Consider the following 18,939-nt stretch of genomic DNA (forward strand, 5'->3'; position numbering starts at 1 on the left):
CACAACGCTCGGCAAGGCAGGTCCTGTGAAGAAAAGCAGAGCCTGGAGAGAAGAGGCAGCTTTTCCTAGGCACAGAGTTAGTGTATGACTGGGACTGAATCCAGAAGATCTAATGGCCCCAAACTGAGCCCACCAACATGCCACCTGCCTTCTTCATGGGAACCAGTCATTTAAGTCCTTCGAGGGGAAAAACAGGCTGCCGCTTTGCTCTCTTGTGAACAATGCCACTGTTGTGGGCCACAGAGTCAAAACTGGCTCCTATCCACTGGAATTAATTCAAAAGACAAATGAGAATCATGCCTGCAAAAAAAATTCATCCTGGTGCTGAAATCAGCAGTATGTAATCCTCTTGAGTCAGGATGTAGTAACTTTATATATCAACTTTTAGGACTCTCTGATCAGATAAACTTTTATTTCAAAGTGAAAAAGTAACAAGCTCTTTCCATCTAGGGTAACGCATCTCTTCTCCATTACAGTCCTTGCCCAGCACTCACAACACTGCATTTCTCCCCCTCTTCTTCACAGTAGGCTAAGCCACACGGGGTACCTGACGTTGTCCTGCACACAGGCTGTCACGGGAGCACACCTAGAAAGGTCGTGGAGATGTAAGGGACGTCCATGAGAAAATGCCTAGTGATACCAGGTCTATGGCTAAGAAAAAGGGAAGCCAGGAGGTGGGAGAGCATGCCTTACCTGTATATTACATAATAAAAAATGATTTGGGGTGATCCTAAGCTCATTTTTGCCAAATCTCAGAGGGTTAGAAATGCTACAGGACTGGTGATTCAGCAGGACTTGAGTGAGGGGAGAGGTGACATAGAAGGCTGAGGATGACCCACAGCCTGTACGCTGAAGGATGGGACTGAAGATAAGGCTTTATTCCAGACAGAATTCAGAAGAGAAATAAGTTTGGAATGAGAAAAAGGATGAGATCATTTCAGATGTGCAGAGTGAAGGGAAGATTCAGGAAGAGAAATAGTTTGAATCTCAGGAGAAATAAGCAGAGGCTAGAAAACTGAATTCAGCACATGGCTACAGGAGAAGTCACTGATGAGCATGGGATCATCCCCCAAAAAGTGCGCTTAAGATTTGGTCCCTGTCCAAACTTCAGGCTGCCACAGACTCACACAAAAAACATCCTCAGTCATGACTGTCATGCTAGCAATGCACCTTTGTTAGAACTGATGAATATGACCTCAGGTGGATGGTATGTGAGCCCTGGTTTAGTGAAAGAGTTTTTTCCCATCCCACTCAAGAAAAAGGACCAAACATTTTTCACTTACATAGATTGGACAATGATATATATTCAGTTTTGCTCAAGGAATTTTTAAGCCCCCCTACCCCTTCTCATAAATCCAATGAGACCTGGATTTTACACAGAATGTCACATTGATCTATACAGCAATAACATGAATACCTACATACATACAATTTAATAGTCCACGGTGTTCATAAAAGAAATCTGTACTTACTCTCAAAAAATAAAATATAAAAAGGAGAATAGTTGAATTAGATGCCCAATAAACTGTGAAATTATCGCTTCAGAGATAGTCATTGATATTGGACAATAACACAAAAGACAACTTCCCTATTCTCCCCCAAACTGTCCCCTGGGCACCTTTTCAAAAGCACACACTGCCCTAGAGAATAGAACTCTTTCCAGGAATCTGTCCCTTCTCATTGATCATTTCTCATTTAATATATTCAGGTGTATGTGCTTGTTTCTTTAATAAAACATTTAGATAGTTATAACTGAGGGAGTACTCTGATGATGACTAGTAACAGCACCGTGACCACTTACCCGAGAGCAGAGGCACCATTCTTGGAGTCACGGGCATTCTTTTGAGCAAGGCTATGAGGCAGACATCAGTGTTTCCACTTCCCAGTCAAGGAGACTGAGCTCAGCAAAGCTGAGCACCTTACCCAAGGAATATTGTTAGTGTATTGGGTTGAATCACATGAAACTGCCAATATATGACCATTTTTGACCTACAAAAATGGGAATCCACATCGTTTGACCTTATAAAAGCGCATGTACTGGTATTATTTATGAATGTCTGGAGAAGCAGTGTGAGTTTCTAAAAAGATTCCACAGCCGATAGGACAGATAGAGTAGAGCCAAATACTTCCCTCAGCTCATCAACAGAAAATATATGTTACAGACAAAAAGAGAAAGAACAAGTAGAAAATATATGAATTTTCAAGATAAACAAACTATTAAAAATTGTGTTGTGAAAAACTAATTTGTTAGTTTAGGTGAAACCTTATGTATTGGCTATATTTTAACCACCAAAAATACTACAAAACCCAAGCTAATGAAAAACTCAAGAATGAAATTTAAATGGTGTATAAATTAAAACATTTTCATCTGCATGAGGGCACTAACCAAATTTAAAATATCCTATGTAACATCATCTTAGAAAAACCACGAAGCTGAATAATTGAAAGGCATAGCGATCCTTACAAGGGAGCCATAAAATATTAGAGCTAAAAAGAAACAAAAATCATTTAAATTTAAGCCTTTTGTCTTATTGTGAAACTGAAGTTTAGGAAGATTATGTCAGCAGGCACTAAAACTCAGGTTCCTTACTTCCGGTCCAGAGCTCCTTAAAATATCAGAGTAACATGCTACTTAGACACAATACCATCCTTGCATATTACAACAGCCATGGGATGTATTGCAGATGTGAGAAAATTTTGAGGCATAATTTTTATCTTGTAGTATGATGAATTTGCTAAAAAGCAAATGTAGTAAATATGTTTCATAAACATAAAGTAAAAACACTGAGCTTTTCAATTTAACAGCACTACATTTTCTTATTCAGCTTGTTTTTATTACAGAATAACCAGAATACTGCCTTTTCCCAGAATGTTTTTCTAATTGCTTTTGGATATATTCAATAGTTTTGCCCTTTTAAAGAAGAAAAAATTCTAAAAATAGGATGCTCTTAAAATGGTTTGAATTTCAAGAAAAAAACCTCATGCCTGCTCACTGAGAAATACTTAGATGTATTCTAAATGTCATGCTTTTGAATTGAGTATTTCTTAGTGAGCAGGTGTAAAATTCTTTTTCTTGAAAGTCAAACCATTTTCACAGCATTCTATTTTTAGATCAGCTATCTTAATTATTTTCTCCATTTATGAGGCTGTATGATCTTCTGGCCAAACAACTGTACTGCTGTTTGCCTATTTGCTTTATTTTTCAATAGAAAATTTTAATAGCAATAAGGAAGGGTCAACTGCTATAGCATATCATTCTCCCTATCTGGTGCTTTTCTTAAATATTCCTTCAAAGTCCACCAATTCATCGATCAATCTGAGATTTAGAGCAAGATTCAAGGTTTAAAGGAGAATAAGTAATTGTTCTGGAAGGAGACTCAAACACTCTAAAGAAATGGAAATAAAGAGAAAGCCACCAGTAGAACCAATGTATCTTTCAAGTGACCTGTGACACCCCAGCTCCCTCATAGAAACCCCATAGGGAGGAGAAGCCCATCAGACCTGCCTGGGCAATATCCCTATTTTCAATAGAAGAATTTAGAATAATTGGATGTTATGTGATGCTCTAACCATCTGCCACAAGGGTTTCTTGGCATGCTATCTGGAACAGCAAGAATCATTCGAGGGCATTTAGAACCTTGAAAAGCATCACTGAAAAAGAAAATTCAGTTTCTGTGTGCTGAGTGCAATCATGTTTCCTTCCTCATAGGGCTGTGTGAATCTGTTCACTCATGCAACAAATATCTGTGGAGCACCTACCACCTATGGGCACTATTTAGGAGCCAAGGAAACATCGATGAACAAAATAGACAAAAAAATCTCTGCCCTCATGCAACAAGCTTCACACTTAGGGGAGACAAATGATACATAAGTAAAATATATACTTTGCTGATGGTGATAAGTGCTATAGAGAAAAATAAGCAAGAAAAGGCAAGTAATATAATATATGTGCCTACCACAGTATAAGCATTTAAAATATATTAAAGGGCTTTTCTTTCCACTAACAAAAGCTCTGAAAATTATTTTCTTGGTTTTGGGATTGAATTTAAGGAAAAATTACATTTCTTCTCAGGGGAGTAATAATTTTAACTCACAGAATATGAGTAGTGAAGTAATAATAACTTGTATTTATCAAATACCAGCTTTGTGCCAATAAGTTTACATAGAAATACTTCACTTTATCTTGTAAAATGAGTATTTTTCCCATTTTATAAATGGGAAAAACATGACACTCTGAGAAGCTCAAAATCACAGATCTAACAATTTTATGTTAGAGCTAAGATTCAAAGGTAAGTATACTTAGCTTCAACATCCACCTGCCAGGCTAAGAGGCAGAGGGCCGAGAAAGAGGTAACATAACCAGCTTAAGAAGAGACATGTTTCTCCAAATTATTTTTAACTTAGAGGGTTTTTCTTTGTCCTGATTTGTATTATTAGGTTTATTTGCTGTAAAGGTGAGTAAACATGTTTTGTCTTAACTTTTTAATCATTCTTTCAGGAAATAAAAACCATGGTCTCTGATACGATGATTTTCTCTGATTCCTATATGCTAGATCCGAACGCTATCCTTGTATATATACCATAGGTGCTTGATGCCCAAACAAGAAAGAGCAAGCTGAGTGCTACCTTTTGGCTTGAAATAAAAACCAATGATCCTTCTCAAAGAGACTCTAGAACCTCAAATTACCAAACCTAGAGTGATTTGTTTGCAATGGTTTGCCCCAAGTGAGAGGTTTCCATTTTGGGTTTTCGAACCCTAAAATCCAACAATTGACACAGACACGTGTGCAAAGACTGAGAGCCTCCATGCAGGAGATGAGCAGTGAGGGAGGTAGGCAGACCCAGTGGGCCTGTGAGAGCGATGGCCTAGTTTCCCTTCTTGATTCACTCCATCTCCTGATGCCTTAACCCTAAACACCTTTTCAGTTTGGTTAGCCAAAGTTCAAATGTTTAAAAATCATGTTGTCAGTTATTTATTACTAAATTGGTGAAAACAATAATGGCTTAATTCACTAATTTGATTCTTTATTGATTGTCTAAGCAATCATGCCTGGTTCTGTGGTTATTTTTACCTTGAGCTTTATTTTCAGAACCATTCATTCTCCTTAAGCAGCTGCTTTTCTGAGACGGGTATTTCGCTACAGTGGGTAGAAGCTTCATGCCACTCCCAGGCAAAGCTGCAGAAATGTGCACCCCTCTGGCACCTTGCCGTGTTGCTCACCATCTCACCACTCCATCCCCTTATTTTTCTTTATTTTTAATTTAAAATGCAATGTAATAATAATAACTAAAGAACAAATTATTGTAAAACTACCTTTGCACACCCATTTCCATGTTTGCATATAGTCTTCCATCAGTAAGGCCTTGCTTTCTTAATTATTTCTAATCGATGTCTGATAACAGCCTATAAGAGTGACTAATATGGCTTTTAAAGAGTTGTTCCTTTAATTCACACACAAAAAAACCACAGTTTAAATACAGTGAAATAAGTGAATTAGCTATCAGAAGCTACAGTGTTATTTCACTTTTGATGGGTTGTCTTTATGCTCATGTGATGGGGATAAATGATGGCAGGAGAGATGGAGGCCTGGGGGACTGCTAACAGGGAGGATCACCGGGGTCCAGAGCTCTTGCAGAAGGGGACAGTGATAGGAGACTGGTGGGGTAGAAACAAACTATGAGCACTATGACTTGAAAAAGCTGAGTGTGTATTTGGGGGTACAGGAGAAAATAATTTTAAGTGGGCCAAAAAAAGTAATGAGTTTATTTAAGAAAAAACAGGAGCTCCATCTCGGTAGCTGCAGACTAAGGGAAGAACTAATCAGGGTTTTCCACAAGCAGAGCCCAAACAACACAGTGTTAAATCTACAACAAGCCCTCCAAGTAATATACATGTGCGTGCCTTTGGTCATCCTAATTTGAAAGTGTGTGTTCCTTCAGCACATGATCTTGGACATGGTAGACATTTTATACACATTTGTTGATTGCTGACTACTGGTGAAATTATCTGAAATGGCTGGTTTTGCAACTTGTACAATGGTGAATGTGGTAGGCGTTAGGATTGTTTCAGGGTACAGAGCAAGTCTGTGAGTTCTTGTCCCACTGCAGTCTTCTAAGAGATAACAAGAGTCAGTTTTAGATTTGTCAGGTCCTTGTTTACAGTCAGCTGAAAAAACAAAGATAAATTACCTTTTTCCTGTATGGCAAGGATGGTCATTCATATGAACTCTCTAACAATTCTCCACACATCTTCAAATTAACACAGCCATTTCTCGCTGTCACACAGTGGGTGAGAATGCTTCACCTACTACAAAGTCCAGAAGTCTGTCACCAGTCTCTCATTAGTATAACAGCAATGGCAGATCTGGACTTATGAACATTAGCATGGCCAGAACTGCCCTGTTGGAGAAGGGTTCATTATAAGTATTGACTGTAATTCCCTTTTTAATTAAAAAAAAATGTGAACTTTTCCTGTAGTAATACAACTTCAAATCATAGGTACCCAGCCTCCAGGAAAGAGAATAAAATAAAAGGATAATGCTAAAAAAATACCCAGCCAGCATAAAAATGTTGTGTAATTTAAATGAGTTAAACAAAGAAGGTGATAAAAGTAATCAAGTAGTAAAAGAAAGGGCAGGAGAAGTAATATAAACAATGAACCAATAGGATGGTTAATTAGCCTGCTTTGAAGAGAAGATTTAATTTCTCCCCTGGAAGCAATGGTGGTGACAAATAAGCCATACCTACCAAATATCTCAAAGTGTAATGTAATATGTCCCCCATTGCCTATAAACGAAATGCTACTGAATTACTGAGCTTGGTGCTGAATTGCCATGGATGCCTCTGATTACCATGAACAGGGTCTTGGCTCAGGATTGTTTTGACAATGGTACTTTAGTTTTTTTAAGCTCTACAGTTTCTATCTGAATTGTTCCAGAGCAGAAGTCTCAAACTCAAATAACCACAGTGCTCAAGCAGCAGCACTGGGGATAAATAGACAGGAACTGAGGGAGACCATTACAATTTGGAGAATACTGCTCCATCTAAGGCAGTCAAGTCTTGTCAAGTGAGCCACATCACCTAATCTTACTGACAGGGCTAAAACTCAGATTTGTGTATCCTTTCTTTTTATATCAAAGGGACCATATGGGACTGGCTATGTAATTTTCAGAGTCCAGTATAAAATAAAAATGCAGAATTCCTTGCTCAAAAATTACTAAGAATTTCAAGATGCACTAAACCAAATGCAGATCCTCCTGAGCACAGGGCTCTATGGGCCTGCACAGGTTGCAAACCCATGAAGCCTGCCCAGGAGCCATAAAACAAACTGCAGGCCAACAATCAGCTGATAAATCACCCAGTTTGAGACCCTGTCCTAAAGGTTCCCCATTTTCTCACCATTTCCCCTTATGACTCAAAGCACAGTTGCAAGATGACTGGAAGAGTTTGGAGCATGTGTTCTTAATAACAGAATAAAATATGGCTGGTGGCTTATAAAGGAAATAAAGTCTCTCCTTTGTTCATATCAAGTCTTAAAACCAACTGGAGGATTCAGCTGCTGACACATGTGCTTGTAGGAAAAAAATCTTGTACTTTATTAATTCAAAACATCTAAAAATCCATAGCTATGATCAAAGTCCTTTAAAAAGTGATATTCCCACTTCTGGACAAGATGGAGACATAGGTAGATATACTTCAGCTCCTCACACAATCAAAAGAAAGACAACAAATTTAAAAACAAAAAATAACCAGAACTGCCAGAAAATCAAACTGTTTGGAAGTCTGACAACCAAGGAGGTAAAGAAGAAATATTCATTCAGACTGGTAGGAAGGGCAGAGATGGGCAGCTGGGATGGAGAAGATATGCAGCAAGGCAGCAGCTGGAGAACCAGGGCGGGCAAGGCGCAAGCAGCTGGTGGACTCGGCAGTCCCACATTTGTGTGCAGATAAACCAGGAGGAACAACTGCAGAGCAGACAGACTGCACAACCCAGGGTTCCAGCATGGGAAAGTAAAGCCTCAAACCTCTGGCTGTAAAAACCTGTGAGGATTGTGGCAGCAGAAGAAACTCCCAGCCTCACAGGAGAATTCACTGGAGAGACCCACAGGGTCCTAAAACATACACAAACCAACCCACTCAGGAATCAGCATCAGAATTTGCTTGTGGGTAATGGAGAAAGTGTCTTAAAGCCAGTGGAAAGCTGAGCAAGCAGCATTGTTCCCTCTCAGACCCCTCCTCCACATGCCCCACCCTGGCAAATACCAAAGGCTCCACCCCTTACAAAGTAATGGGTGCACTGAGTAAAAGAAATATGGCCCAAATGAAAAAAGAGATCAAACCTCCAAAAATAGAACTAAGCAATGAAAAGACAGCCAACCTATCAGATGCAGAGTTGAAAACACTGGTAATCAGGATGCTCACAGAAATGGTTGAGTATGGTCATAAAATAGAGGAAGAAATAAAGGCTATGCAAAGTGAAATAATGAAAAATATATAGGGAGCCAACAGTGAAAGGAAAGGAAACTGGGACTCAAGTCAACAATTTGGAGCAGAAGGAAGACATAAACATTCAACCAGAACAGAATGAAGAAACAAGAATTCAAAAAAAATTAAAGGCTTAGGAACCTCCAGGACAACTTTAAACATTCCAACATCCAAATCATAGGGGTGCTCTTTTTGAAAAAAAAAATAAAGGAGAACTTCCCTATTCTGGCCAAGGAAATAGACTTCCAGGAAGTCCATCAAGCTCAGAGAGTCCCAAAAAAATTGGACCGAAGGAAGCACACACCAAGGCATAGCATAGTTATATTACCCAAGATTAAAAATAAAGAGAAAATCATACAAGCAGCAAGATAAAAGGAGACAGTTACCTACGAAGGACTTCCCATAAGACTATGAGCTAATTTCTCAAAAGAAACCTTGCAGGCAAGAAGGGGCTACAAAGAAGTATTCAAAGTCATGAAAGACAAAGACCTACATCTAAGATTACTCTATCCAGCAAAGCTATCATTTAGAATGGGAGGACAGATAAAGTGCTTCCCAGACAAGGTCGTGTTAAAGGAGTTCATCATCACCAAGTCCTTAGTATATGAAATGTTAAAGGGACTTATCTAAGAAAAAGATGATCAAAACTATGAACAGTAAAATGACAACAAGCTTACAACTATCAACAACTGAATGTAAAAAAAACAAAAAAAAACCTAAGTGAATAACTAGAACAAGGACAGAATCACAGAAATGGAGATCACATAGAGGGTTATCAGTGGGGAGGGGGAGAGGAAGGGGAGAAAATGGGGGAAAAGGTACAGGGACTAAGTAGCATAAACGGTAGGGAGAAAATAGACAGGGGGAGGTTAAGAATAGTATAGGAAATGGAGAAGCCAAAGAACTTATACGTACAACCCATGGACATGAACTAAGGGGGGGAATGCTGGTAGGAGGGAGGCTGCAGGGCAGTGGGAAACAAAGGGGAGAAAAAAATGGGACAACTGTAATAGCATAATCAATAAAATATACTTTTAAAAAAAGTGATATTCCCCTGAAAAGCCTTCCCACTCATAGCCCATGTACAGAGTGTGGTTGTGCAATAGCCATCAAAGAGGAATGGTCACTCTGCAAGTGACTGTCCCAAGTCAGACATACCTTATACATGAGTGAATATGCACCTGAAAAATTTCATGAAAATTTATGAAAATACCATCATAGTTTTGAATACATTAGTTAATATGATAATTTAGAGAAAGGCCTCCTGTTTAAAGTGATGTTTGTAAAGCACGCCAGGGTGGATGGCTGGAGGTAACTGGTGCACTTACCCCCATGTGGCACACACCTCCACTGGCATGCTGGCTAGAACTTTCGATTTAGAGGGCTGTCTGGACAAAGAGTTTTTAAAGCTGAGAAATTTCTTCTATAAAAATAAAAAATCGTCAACTGAAATAGACATGTACTTCTTGGTTGTTTATAGTTATTATTTTTCAGAATAGCATATACCCACAAAATGCTAATGCCATTTTGGCTTTGTCCACTCCCAGCAAGATTCTAATCCAAACACAAGCAGAAAAAAACAACATATGCAGTTATTTTCCCAGCATATGTGGACCATACATGCATTTGCACCTATCCATATGGGCAGAGATAACGGGCTTATCTATTAGCACATGGAATAGAAGTAAATAGAAATAAAAATAGTCTTACAATATCAGAGAGAATAAATTATTCCACTACAAATATACCTGTTCACTTTTGTTTTCCTGCTCTAGAATGCAGCGGGGGAAAGATCTGCAACAGTCTTGTTCACTGCTATGTTCACTGACATTGCCTGGAACATAGTAAATACTCAATAAATACTTGTTGAACTGAAACCATAGGATCAAAACAAATTATCATTCACTAATTCTAGGATTGGAAAGAGAAGAAAATGAGACATGTAGCAGGACAACAAACTTCCCTAAATTCCACTGGCTTTTTCATTCCCTAATTGGAAGCTAATTCCCTTAGTCACTGCACTTGATAACTGGGTTGCTTCCTGATCAGTCTCTCATTCTTATAGCTCATGCAGACATGAACTTGGGCCTCCTTGGAGAAGGCTAGGACAAAGGTTAATTTCCTTTCAGAACCTAGAAAAGGCTAATGAGCTCTGTGGAATAATATGTCTAAGTATCCACCATACCAGAATCAATATCAATGTACCATCAGTGTGTGCATTAGCCCACAGTCAAACAAAGAACGGCCCTTGGAGCCCAGTAATGACGCTGGGCGTGGGTAACTGGGGATGGGCAAATGATGCAGCGATGACTGTATCAGCTCTCCTTAAACACCAGGCTTCCAGGATGTTGCACAAGACTGCCTTTCTTGTACTTTGTCAGAGATAGGGAGCGTCTGGATTCAGCCACTGATACACTCAGCAAAATAACTCTTATCTTCTCGACCAAGAGGTGGATTCAGAGTACACCTTCCTCACTATGAGAGGTTTCTCTTCTATCCTTGCCTCGTGTTGGCAGAGAATGCAAATACCTTAAAGTTATCAGAGCATGACATATGAAGCTGATAAGACAGGTAAAACAAATCTGAGTCATTACTGACTCAGGTAAGACCTGCTTTTATTGCCACTCTACCATGTCCACGTGCATTTGTGCAGCATTTCCCATATGCTAATCCTACTAGAAAAATATGTCAAACTAGGGTAGTGGCACAAAGTCTGAGCATTAATTCTGCATCAGAGTAGAATCTGACCAAGAATCACATTCATTCCTGCAGTAAAATTGATCTCAGTGTTGTAAATGGGATTTCATTCTGCACATAAAATCTGATTTTCCAGTTAGAATGAGAAGGGGTGGGTGAGTGTGAAGATGATGACTGATCTGTATAGTATGCACAGTTGAGATGTTATAAAACTAAGATGACTGGGTCAGCATAAGGGTGCCATAGCCAAATCACAGTGGTTTGAAATTCTGGACCAATCACTTCTTAACTATACGACTTTGGCCAAATTTGTTAACCTGCCTAAGACTAAGTTTCTGCAAGATGTGAATATTAACACCTAATCCTATAAAGATTATTAACTCTCTACTTCATAATGTCATTATAAGAACTAAATAATATATATACATATACAATGCTAAGTCCAGTACCTGATACATAAGAGCTGAATAAGAGATGGCTGTGGTTTTTACGATCACTATTTTTATCACCCCCACCATGGACTAGTTAACTTCTCTGTAACTGCAATTTGGTAAAGAAAGCTATAACCTAAGGCACAGTACTTCTTGTCAGCTTCTTGTGAGGCTTCCATAGTCTAAACTGGGCCACACAGTAAGGATAGTCATGATGATCATTCACCTGTCACTGTGAAAAAAATTCTTTAAATTCTAGGAAGTTTCAGTGAAACACCACTAAATGTAGCCATACAGCAGTCACTCCCCTCCCCCATACTCACTTGTCCCATCCACCCCTTGGGGATCTATTAAACATAAAACTAAGGCAACTGAAATAGACTTCGCCAGTAATTAAGGCATGCAGCTAATCAAAGAGCAGCACAGGCTGTGGCCCTGTGCGAAGAAACCAAACACCAGGATGACAGCTCCCATTGCCAGGGCTTTGTTCTCCTGGAGCAAAAAAAAAAAAAACATAAAAGCATAAAGTTGAGGAACTGTAACTGCATTTTCAACATTTGCAGTGGCAGAGGGAGATTACGGGCTCTTCTGAACTAGAAGCATATTCTCCCAGACAACTGCGGCAGCCCACACCCACCAGCGCCACTTCCACTCTCAAAGCATGACTCCACTTTTCTCTAACACTGCCCTTAAGGAATCTAGCTCTGAATACTTCCAGTAATTGTACAAGTCACCCATGATGAAGCAGCTGAGAGCACTGTTAGACAAAAGAAATAAAAATTAAGCAAATAAAAAACTCATTAAAATGCTGCCTTTGGTTATTTTTACTCCTAGTAATTCATTTTACCAAATAAATCTTTCTTCATTTCCTCAGAAGTAATACTTTAAAAGAATTCTAATGGGCACTGAGTGATTTTCTCTAGACTCATAATCCAGCCACTAGACATGCTGTCCCTTCCCCCATCACCATCTAGCACTCCTCCCTGTCACCTTAGAGCTTCTGACTTAGCTGTGTTCACACCCAGCACTCCCAGCAGAGCTTTCTGTTCACATTATATGACAAAAAAAGCAGGGAATGAACAGTTCGTGCTCCTAAGTGCTTGCAATAAAGCCAGGCTGAGCTGACCTCTCCTATCCCATACAGCTGCATGTCAGCCACATAAGCTTAAAGGACCAAGAGTAGCATGTGCGTGATGTGTATAAAAAAACTAATTAAAATCTGAGGCCTTTCATTTCAGCTAGTGCCTAATGGGACCAATATGCCTGACTCTGTGCAAAAAAAAAAAAATCACTCCAAGCTGGCTAGAGGATTGCCCTTCCTGCTTCGTATGATGCATCCCTTTCTGGCCCAACAAATAGCTTAAAAGAAGAGGAACTCAGGGTTGCTATTCTTTCCTATAAGACTTCTCAAACAAAAACTGTCAACTCAGCAGCACTGAGCCAAAAGACCACTCCCTGATTCCAAGTGGACATATTGATCAATTGAACTGACATGTGCCTCTGCCTTTCTCTCCCTTAGTAGCAATCAGCGGCACCAGGGAAACCTAGTTTATTTCCCAAAACAAAAGGCAACACACTGTTCCTTATCTGACATTGTCAGACCACATATTTTTTAGGGTAAAAAAATATAATGAAAATGCCCAAAAACAGAGATGGGAGTTGAAATGAAGATGATACATGTTTACCAGGAGTTTCTGAATTGAGTTGAGCTGTATTCAGCACACTCACTGACGACCCTGCTATTTATGCATCTTGCCAGATTCTGGCTAAACTTAAACAAACGTAGCAACACCACTGCCACTTTCAGAGGCTCTCATCAGGGCCACCCTTCACAGCAACTGCCGCAGAGAGGAACCTTGTCACAAGTCAGCCTGCAAACAACTCCAGCTATTTTACAGACTACCTAGAGATGGAAAAACATTGTGGCAGTCCTTCAACTAACTATGAAGGACACAACTTGGAGGACTACCATATAAATCAAAAGGCTCCAGTAATTTTATGTGGTTTGGGTCCCCAGGTTTTTAATAAATTCTGTCTTGCAAGAGATCCCCTTTCACATCAGGGTTATGTCAAGTGCTTATTCAGCAGTCATTCCTTGCCATGGAGAAACTAAAACCCAACCGAAGTAAACACTGAATTTCATACTGCAAGTCACTAAATATTTCATAAATCACAAGAGCAAATAGGAGAACAATTAGTTCTGCCCTACTAAAATATATATGTACATCTTTACAATGTTGAAAAACTGTAAACAACTCATTTTAGAGCCTATTTGGGATTTTACAATAGGAAATTATCTTATGCTTATGAAAAAATCCATGAGAACACTAAAAATAGGCAGAGGTGGAGCAAGAAAAATTTCATACATTTTGATTTCTTTATGATTCTTATAGGCCTTTGTCTTAACCCAGCAGCCTGAAAAACAGATTTGGGTAAAACAGCCCTTCTTCCCCTAGTCCATTTTAAGCAGACAACAACCCCCATCTCCGCCTTAGCAGACACAGACTAACCAACAAAACAACCATGCAATTAATGCCCAGACATTCAACACTCACCATCTCCTGCTCCCACTGTCTTCTTTTGATGTTTACAGCACATCTGTAGGATGCAATACTAGGAGATGCCTTGTTTGACCTGCTGCATGATGCTGTGACATCAGTTCAGATGATGCAGCTCATTATGGGAAAGACTGCTGTTGCTATGGCAACTGGGATGTGCCAGGAATCCTTGCTGCATTTCCAGTGGAGCCTGAGACAATACGGAAGCCCTGTAAGAAACAGACGATATGCAAAATTTAGACCAAAGGAAGAGGATCCCTCATTGGACTAACATCCATAGATTTAAAAGGGATTTCCCTGAAGGCACTTCAGAGAAAATAAAAATTACCTCCTACTTTGTTGTTATACATTTAGTAGGGGAGGGGTACATAGGTTTAGTACTGAGAAAATACAGACTCAAATGAACAGTGTCCCTCTGTTAGGCAATTTGATCACTTTTTCTTCTCTGGACAGCATCACAATACCTTTTTAGAAGTTATTGAAAAATAATTTTTGCTTATTTGCCAAGGACCAAAAAAGAAAGTAGGGAGCAAAAAAAGAATTAAAACTGGAATATAAACAGCTGAGAAAGTGACTGTAATTATAAAGTAAATAGGCTTTAATTCTCAAAACATGGGCAAACTCCTTCCAATGAAGGCTGCCCTTACCAAGTTCCCTCCTGGGTACCAACCCACAGACCCCTCTCATGCAGAGTAGCCCCAGCACTCACTCGAGCATCAAACAGGCATGTGGAAGGAGGTTTAGAATCTGGGCATGGGACGCACCACACAAACCTTAACTTCCAGGGCACCTTTCCTTGGCCTGAAGAACCCTTCCCACTTACAGCCAAATGCAAGAGTCTTTTCTGGGACCAAATCTCATGGTCAGAACAAGTGGCAGACCCATTAGAAACTTCCTAAATCATTGGCATTCCAAACATTGGAGCTCTGTTCTCCTCTCTTCAGGGCAATAAGACACCCAGGAGAAAATTACTCATGCCCCTTCTCCCACAAAAGCTGAGACTGTGTGAAAAGACACATTTAAACAGGACACAGTGAGATATTTCCCCAGTTGGTAAAAAGAAAAGCAAATCTAAAGCAATCACTCATTTCCAGTCCTGAGCAAAAACAAATATTATGTGGTGAGAACTAAGGGGGAGGAGCCATGGACAGAGCAGCCATCTCTTGCATATTTAATACTCGCAGAACATGGATAGAGACAGAATCAAGCTGACCTCCATCCACTCCATCTTCACCTCTGGATAAGAACAACATTCTAGAAGTCCAAAGTCTAACGAGACAATTATGTTGTCCCCTCCTACTTGAGATTTTAAATGGTACTATTAGTCAACTGCATGGGGGTTGGGGGGATGGAATGGCAGAAGGAATTCAGGCAATCCTCTGTCAAATAGGGGCTGATAAAATGCATGAGAGGTGCCAAGATCCTAGCAGGGTGCACCATCAGCCATGCACAGAGCAGCTCTGCCCTGGATGAGGAGCCAGGATTGTTCCTGCTTCATTAATGAGGAGCTTGGATATCAAGAGCAAGAGGCGAGGCTGCCTGCCCAAGTCACCCATGCTCTCAGTCATGGGCAGAGACTGACTCCTACCCTTTAACTTAGGCCACATGTCACACCAAGGGGAATAACAGGAAGCCACTCGAGTGCAAAGAGCATTTATTTGGGATTCAGAAAACCCAGGTGCTAATGCCAGTTCCTCCAATGAGCACCTGTGTGACATTAAGCCAATCAATTAACCTCTCTGGGCCTCAAGTTTTTCATCTGCAGAGATGATGGCTTTAGCTATGAGCCGTGATTTTCAAGGCGTTTTTGTTAGTAGTGGAACCAAAGGGTTCCACTTCTAATGAAACAGACCAAATCTGGTCTGCCTTGGTTGAGGGGTGGGAGAACCCAAGAGCCAAGACTAATGAACCCTTCTCAACCCCCAAACCATACCTAGTGCCTTGAAGGCACCTCTGAAGAAGATGGAACAAAAACAACATTATCATCGTTTTCAGATCCAAACTTCTATGGTTCTGTAGAAAAGAGAGAGCAAGGTGGGTCAGGTGTTCCAGGCTTGAATTTGGCTTCTCAGAATTTGAGGAATCGTCTCAGCTTCCTTTGCCAAAAGCAAGTCATTTGGTGGAAAGAGATGGATGACTCAACAAATCTGAGGCCTGGTCAGACTTTTAACAACCTAAACTGGCTGCATAACAGAATGGCCCAGACTGGGTAAAAAGGAGGCCCACAGAGCAGAAGCGAGTCAGGAGTGTTGTCTTTCCTGGTGAATGGGCCCGTAGTAATGCGCTGTGGACTTCCCAGTGGCCTTTCTCACTGACCCCACATCCCTACCTCATGAGCTGGTTTTGAGAGTAGCGTACAATAATGTATCTACAAGCATTTGAAAACCAGCAGTACCATGAAACTGTCAAACCTGGTTAATACTGTCATTAATAGTCCACTCACCCTAATTGGTGGAGGCTCTTTAACTCTCACCTGTAGGTCCAGCCAAATCCTTGACTCTGAAATGAGATGGTTAGGAAGTGGCTTGCGAAGTCTGCACAGCTACCAGGGAGGACTTACTCCTCACCACTCTCTTCAGATGAGTTCAGGGAAAGTAGTGAACAGGGGATCCTCTTGGAGCACAGAGCCAGGGTCTTAGGCAATAACAAACAAATAAGTTTCTCCTGGACAGCAGAATCACATCCAGATCAATGAATTGAGGCAGGGAGTTTCAGACCTGAGTGATCATAGGTATACCTCATATTATTGCGGTTTACATGTTTCACAAAATGGAGGCAGGATCCTCCACCAGCAAAATATCGTAACTCTCCTTATTATGATATTTGCTTTATTGCAGGAGTCTGGAATTGAAGCTGCAACATATCTAAGGTATGCTTGTAGAAGGATTTCAGAAAATAGCTGTGAGGCAGAGACCACATGTCTCTCATTTTGCCTCTGACAGAGAAAACTCTGCATCACCAAAAAATCCTGAATTCTCCGCTTACTGGAGAGACTAGCTGGGACTTTGGGTAGCTCCTTAGGATGGGAATATGTATGTTGTAAGTGGAGAGGAAGCAAAGAGATATTTGGGGGACAGCAGGAAAACTTGTCATAGCTATTGAGATTGCTCATCAATCTCCATGTCCTCTTCTTCTGCGGCACATCTCCAGTGCACCTGCATGTGCCTTCTCCATCCTCCCTCCCCTACTAACCGGGTGCAACGAATCTAGTGTAGAAGTCAGGCCCTGGAAGAACACCGTGAGAGGAGCCCAGGTCCCTGAATGGCAAGAGGCACCACTGTTCTCTCCCAACTACCCACTGACCCACATGGAACTGCAGTGAGTGAGAAATAAACCCACTGGAGCATTGGGATGGTTTTATTACAGATAAATTATTTATAGATAAATTTTAACAACAATTTAATAAACTATAAAATATAATAATAATATAATACATTTACAATATTATTTATTACTATTTGTTATAAACTGACAATGGTACAAACAGGTTCCCTTATTATAGACTTTCTCAGAGACCGATGTGCTAATATGCACTGAGACTGTCCCATAAGGGAAATACAGTCTATAGTATTTTCCTAATTTATTTAACCATAAAATTTGGTTTTTACTACTGTTCCACTGGCTGTCAACTAACAGTATGGAAAACGTGATATAAACAGCATGCACTAGAACCCCTCTCCACCCCTCCATGCTGAGCTCCTGATGCAGCCTGGGGTCTACAGAAGAGAAAGAAAGTGTGCTCTCATCTCCAGCACAACCCACTCTTTCTCTGCCATCCTGGACTGGCAAGGCAGAAATTCGGTGGTGTTAGTACAGTCAGAGCAGCATGTACACAAATGTTTTCTCCTGGACATTTTCCCCCAATTACAGTTAGGAATTGCAACCCAAATCTTTACCATTTCAGGAGCAAATGACTTTTATTTCCAAATCATCAGCTCATGGTATATACATCTTGTGTCTGTATTTTAGGAGTTAAAAAAATCTGAAAGCCATTCCTGGAAATGTGAGGCCTGGGCCCCTTAGCATAACAGTGTGAAAATTTCTAGATCTGAGGAATGTTAGTTAACAACTGTTAGGGGAATACTAGCTAATTTCATAGGTAAGCTTCCAAATTATTTGGGCTAAATACAATAAGTGTGTATTTCTTGTTTACTTGAAGTCTAAATGGATATTCCCAGTTGCAGGTGACCTTGTCCATGGTTATCCAGAGTCTATCTTGAGTTTCACATTCCTCTCAGGGGGGTCCAACCCGTGGCCCACAGGCCGCGTGCAGCTCAGGATGGCTATGAACGCAGCATCGTAAACTGACTTAAAACATTATGAGATTTTTTACCATTACATGTCACAATGCATTTAGTGCGTGACCCAAGACAACTCTCCTTCTTCCACTGTGGCCCAGAGATGCCAAAAGGTTGGACATCCCTGTAAGCTCTAGAGCCCTTGGCATTCACTGAGCATTTAGAGAAAACACAGGGAAGGTTTTTATGGGCCAGGTCTAGCATTATTCTTCTTTACTTCCATCCACATTCCATTGGTTAGAACTTATTTAAGTGGCCACACATACTGCAAAGGGCTGGTAAATGAAGTCTAGTTTTGATCCCAGGAAGAAAAAAAAACAAGCAAACAGGTATAATGCACAATTACCTAGTCTCTGCCACACTATGAGATCAGAAATCTGAACCTTATTTCAGACTACATTTTCCATCTATCTGTACCACCACCTTCTTAGGCTCTCTTAGGCTCAGCTGAACATTCAGACACACAAGACT

At 40.3% G+C, this 18,939-nt stretch overlaps 1 protein-coding gene across 1 annotated transcript in view; it reads right to left on the reverse strand.

The window, feature by feature from the left end:
* The window catches only part of AKAP6 (A-kinase anchoring protein 6), a 485,646-nt gene extending 471,358 nt beyond the window's left edge, over positions 1–14,288 (reverse strand). The window contains exon 1 of the mRNA XM_053670522.1: positions 14,168–14,288. The gene's annotated coding sequence lies outside the window, so the exon portion shown is untranslated. The remainder of the gene's footprint in view (positions 1–14,167) is intronic.
* Between the last annotated feature and the right edge of the window lie 4,651 nt (positions 14,289–18,939).

Source organism: Artibeus jamaicensis, unplaced genomic scaffold (genome assembly GCF_021234435.1).
Source record: "Artibeus jamaicensis isolate MK-2021 breed Jamaican fruit bat unplaced genomic scaffold, CSHL_Jam_final contig_588, whole genome shotgun sequence".
NCBI lineage: Eukaryota > Metazoa > Chordata > Mammalia > Chiroptera > Phyllostomidae > Artibeus > Artibeus jamaicensis.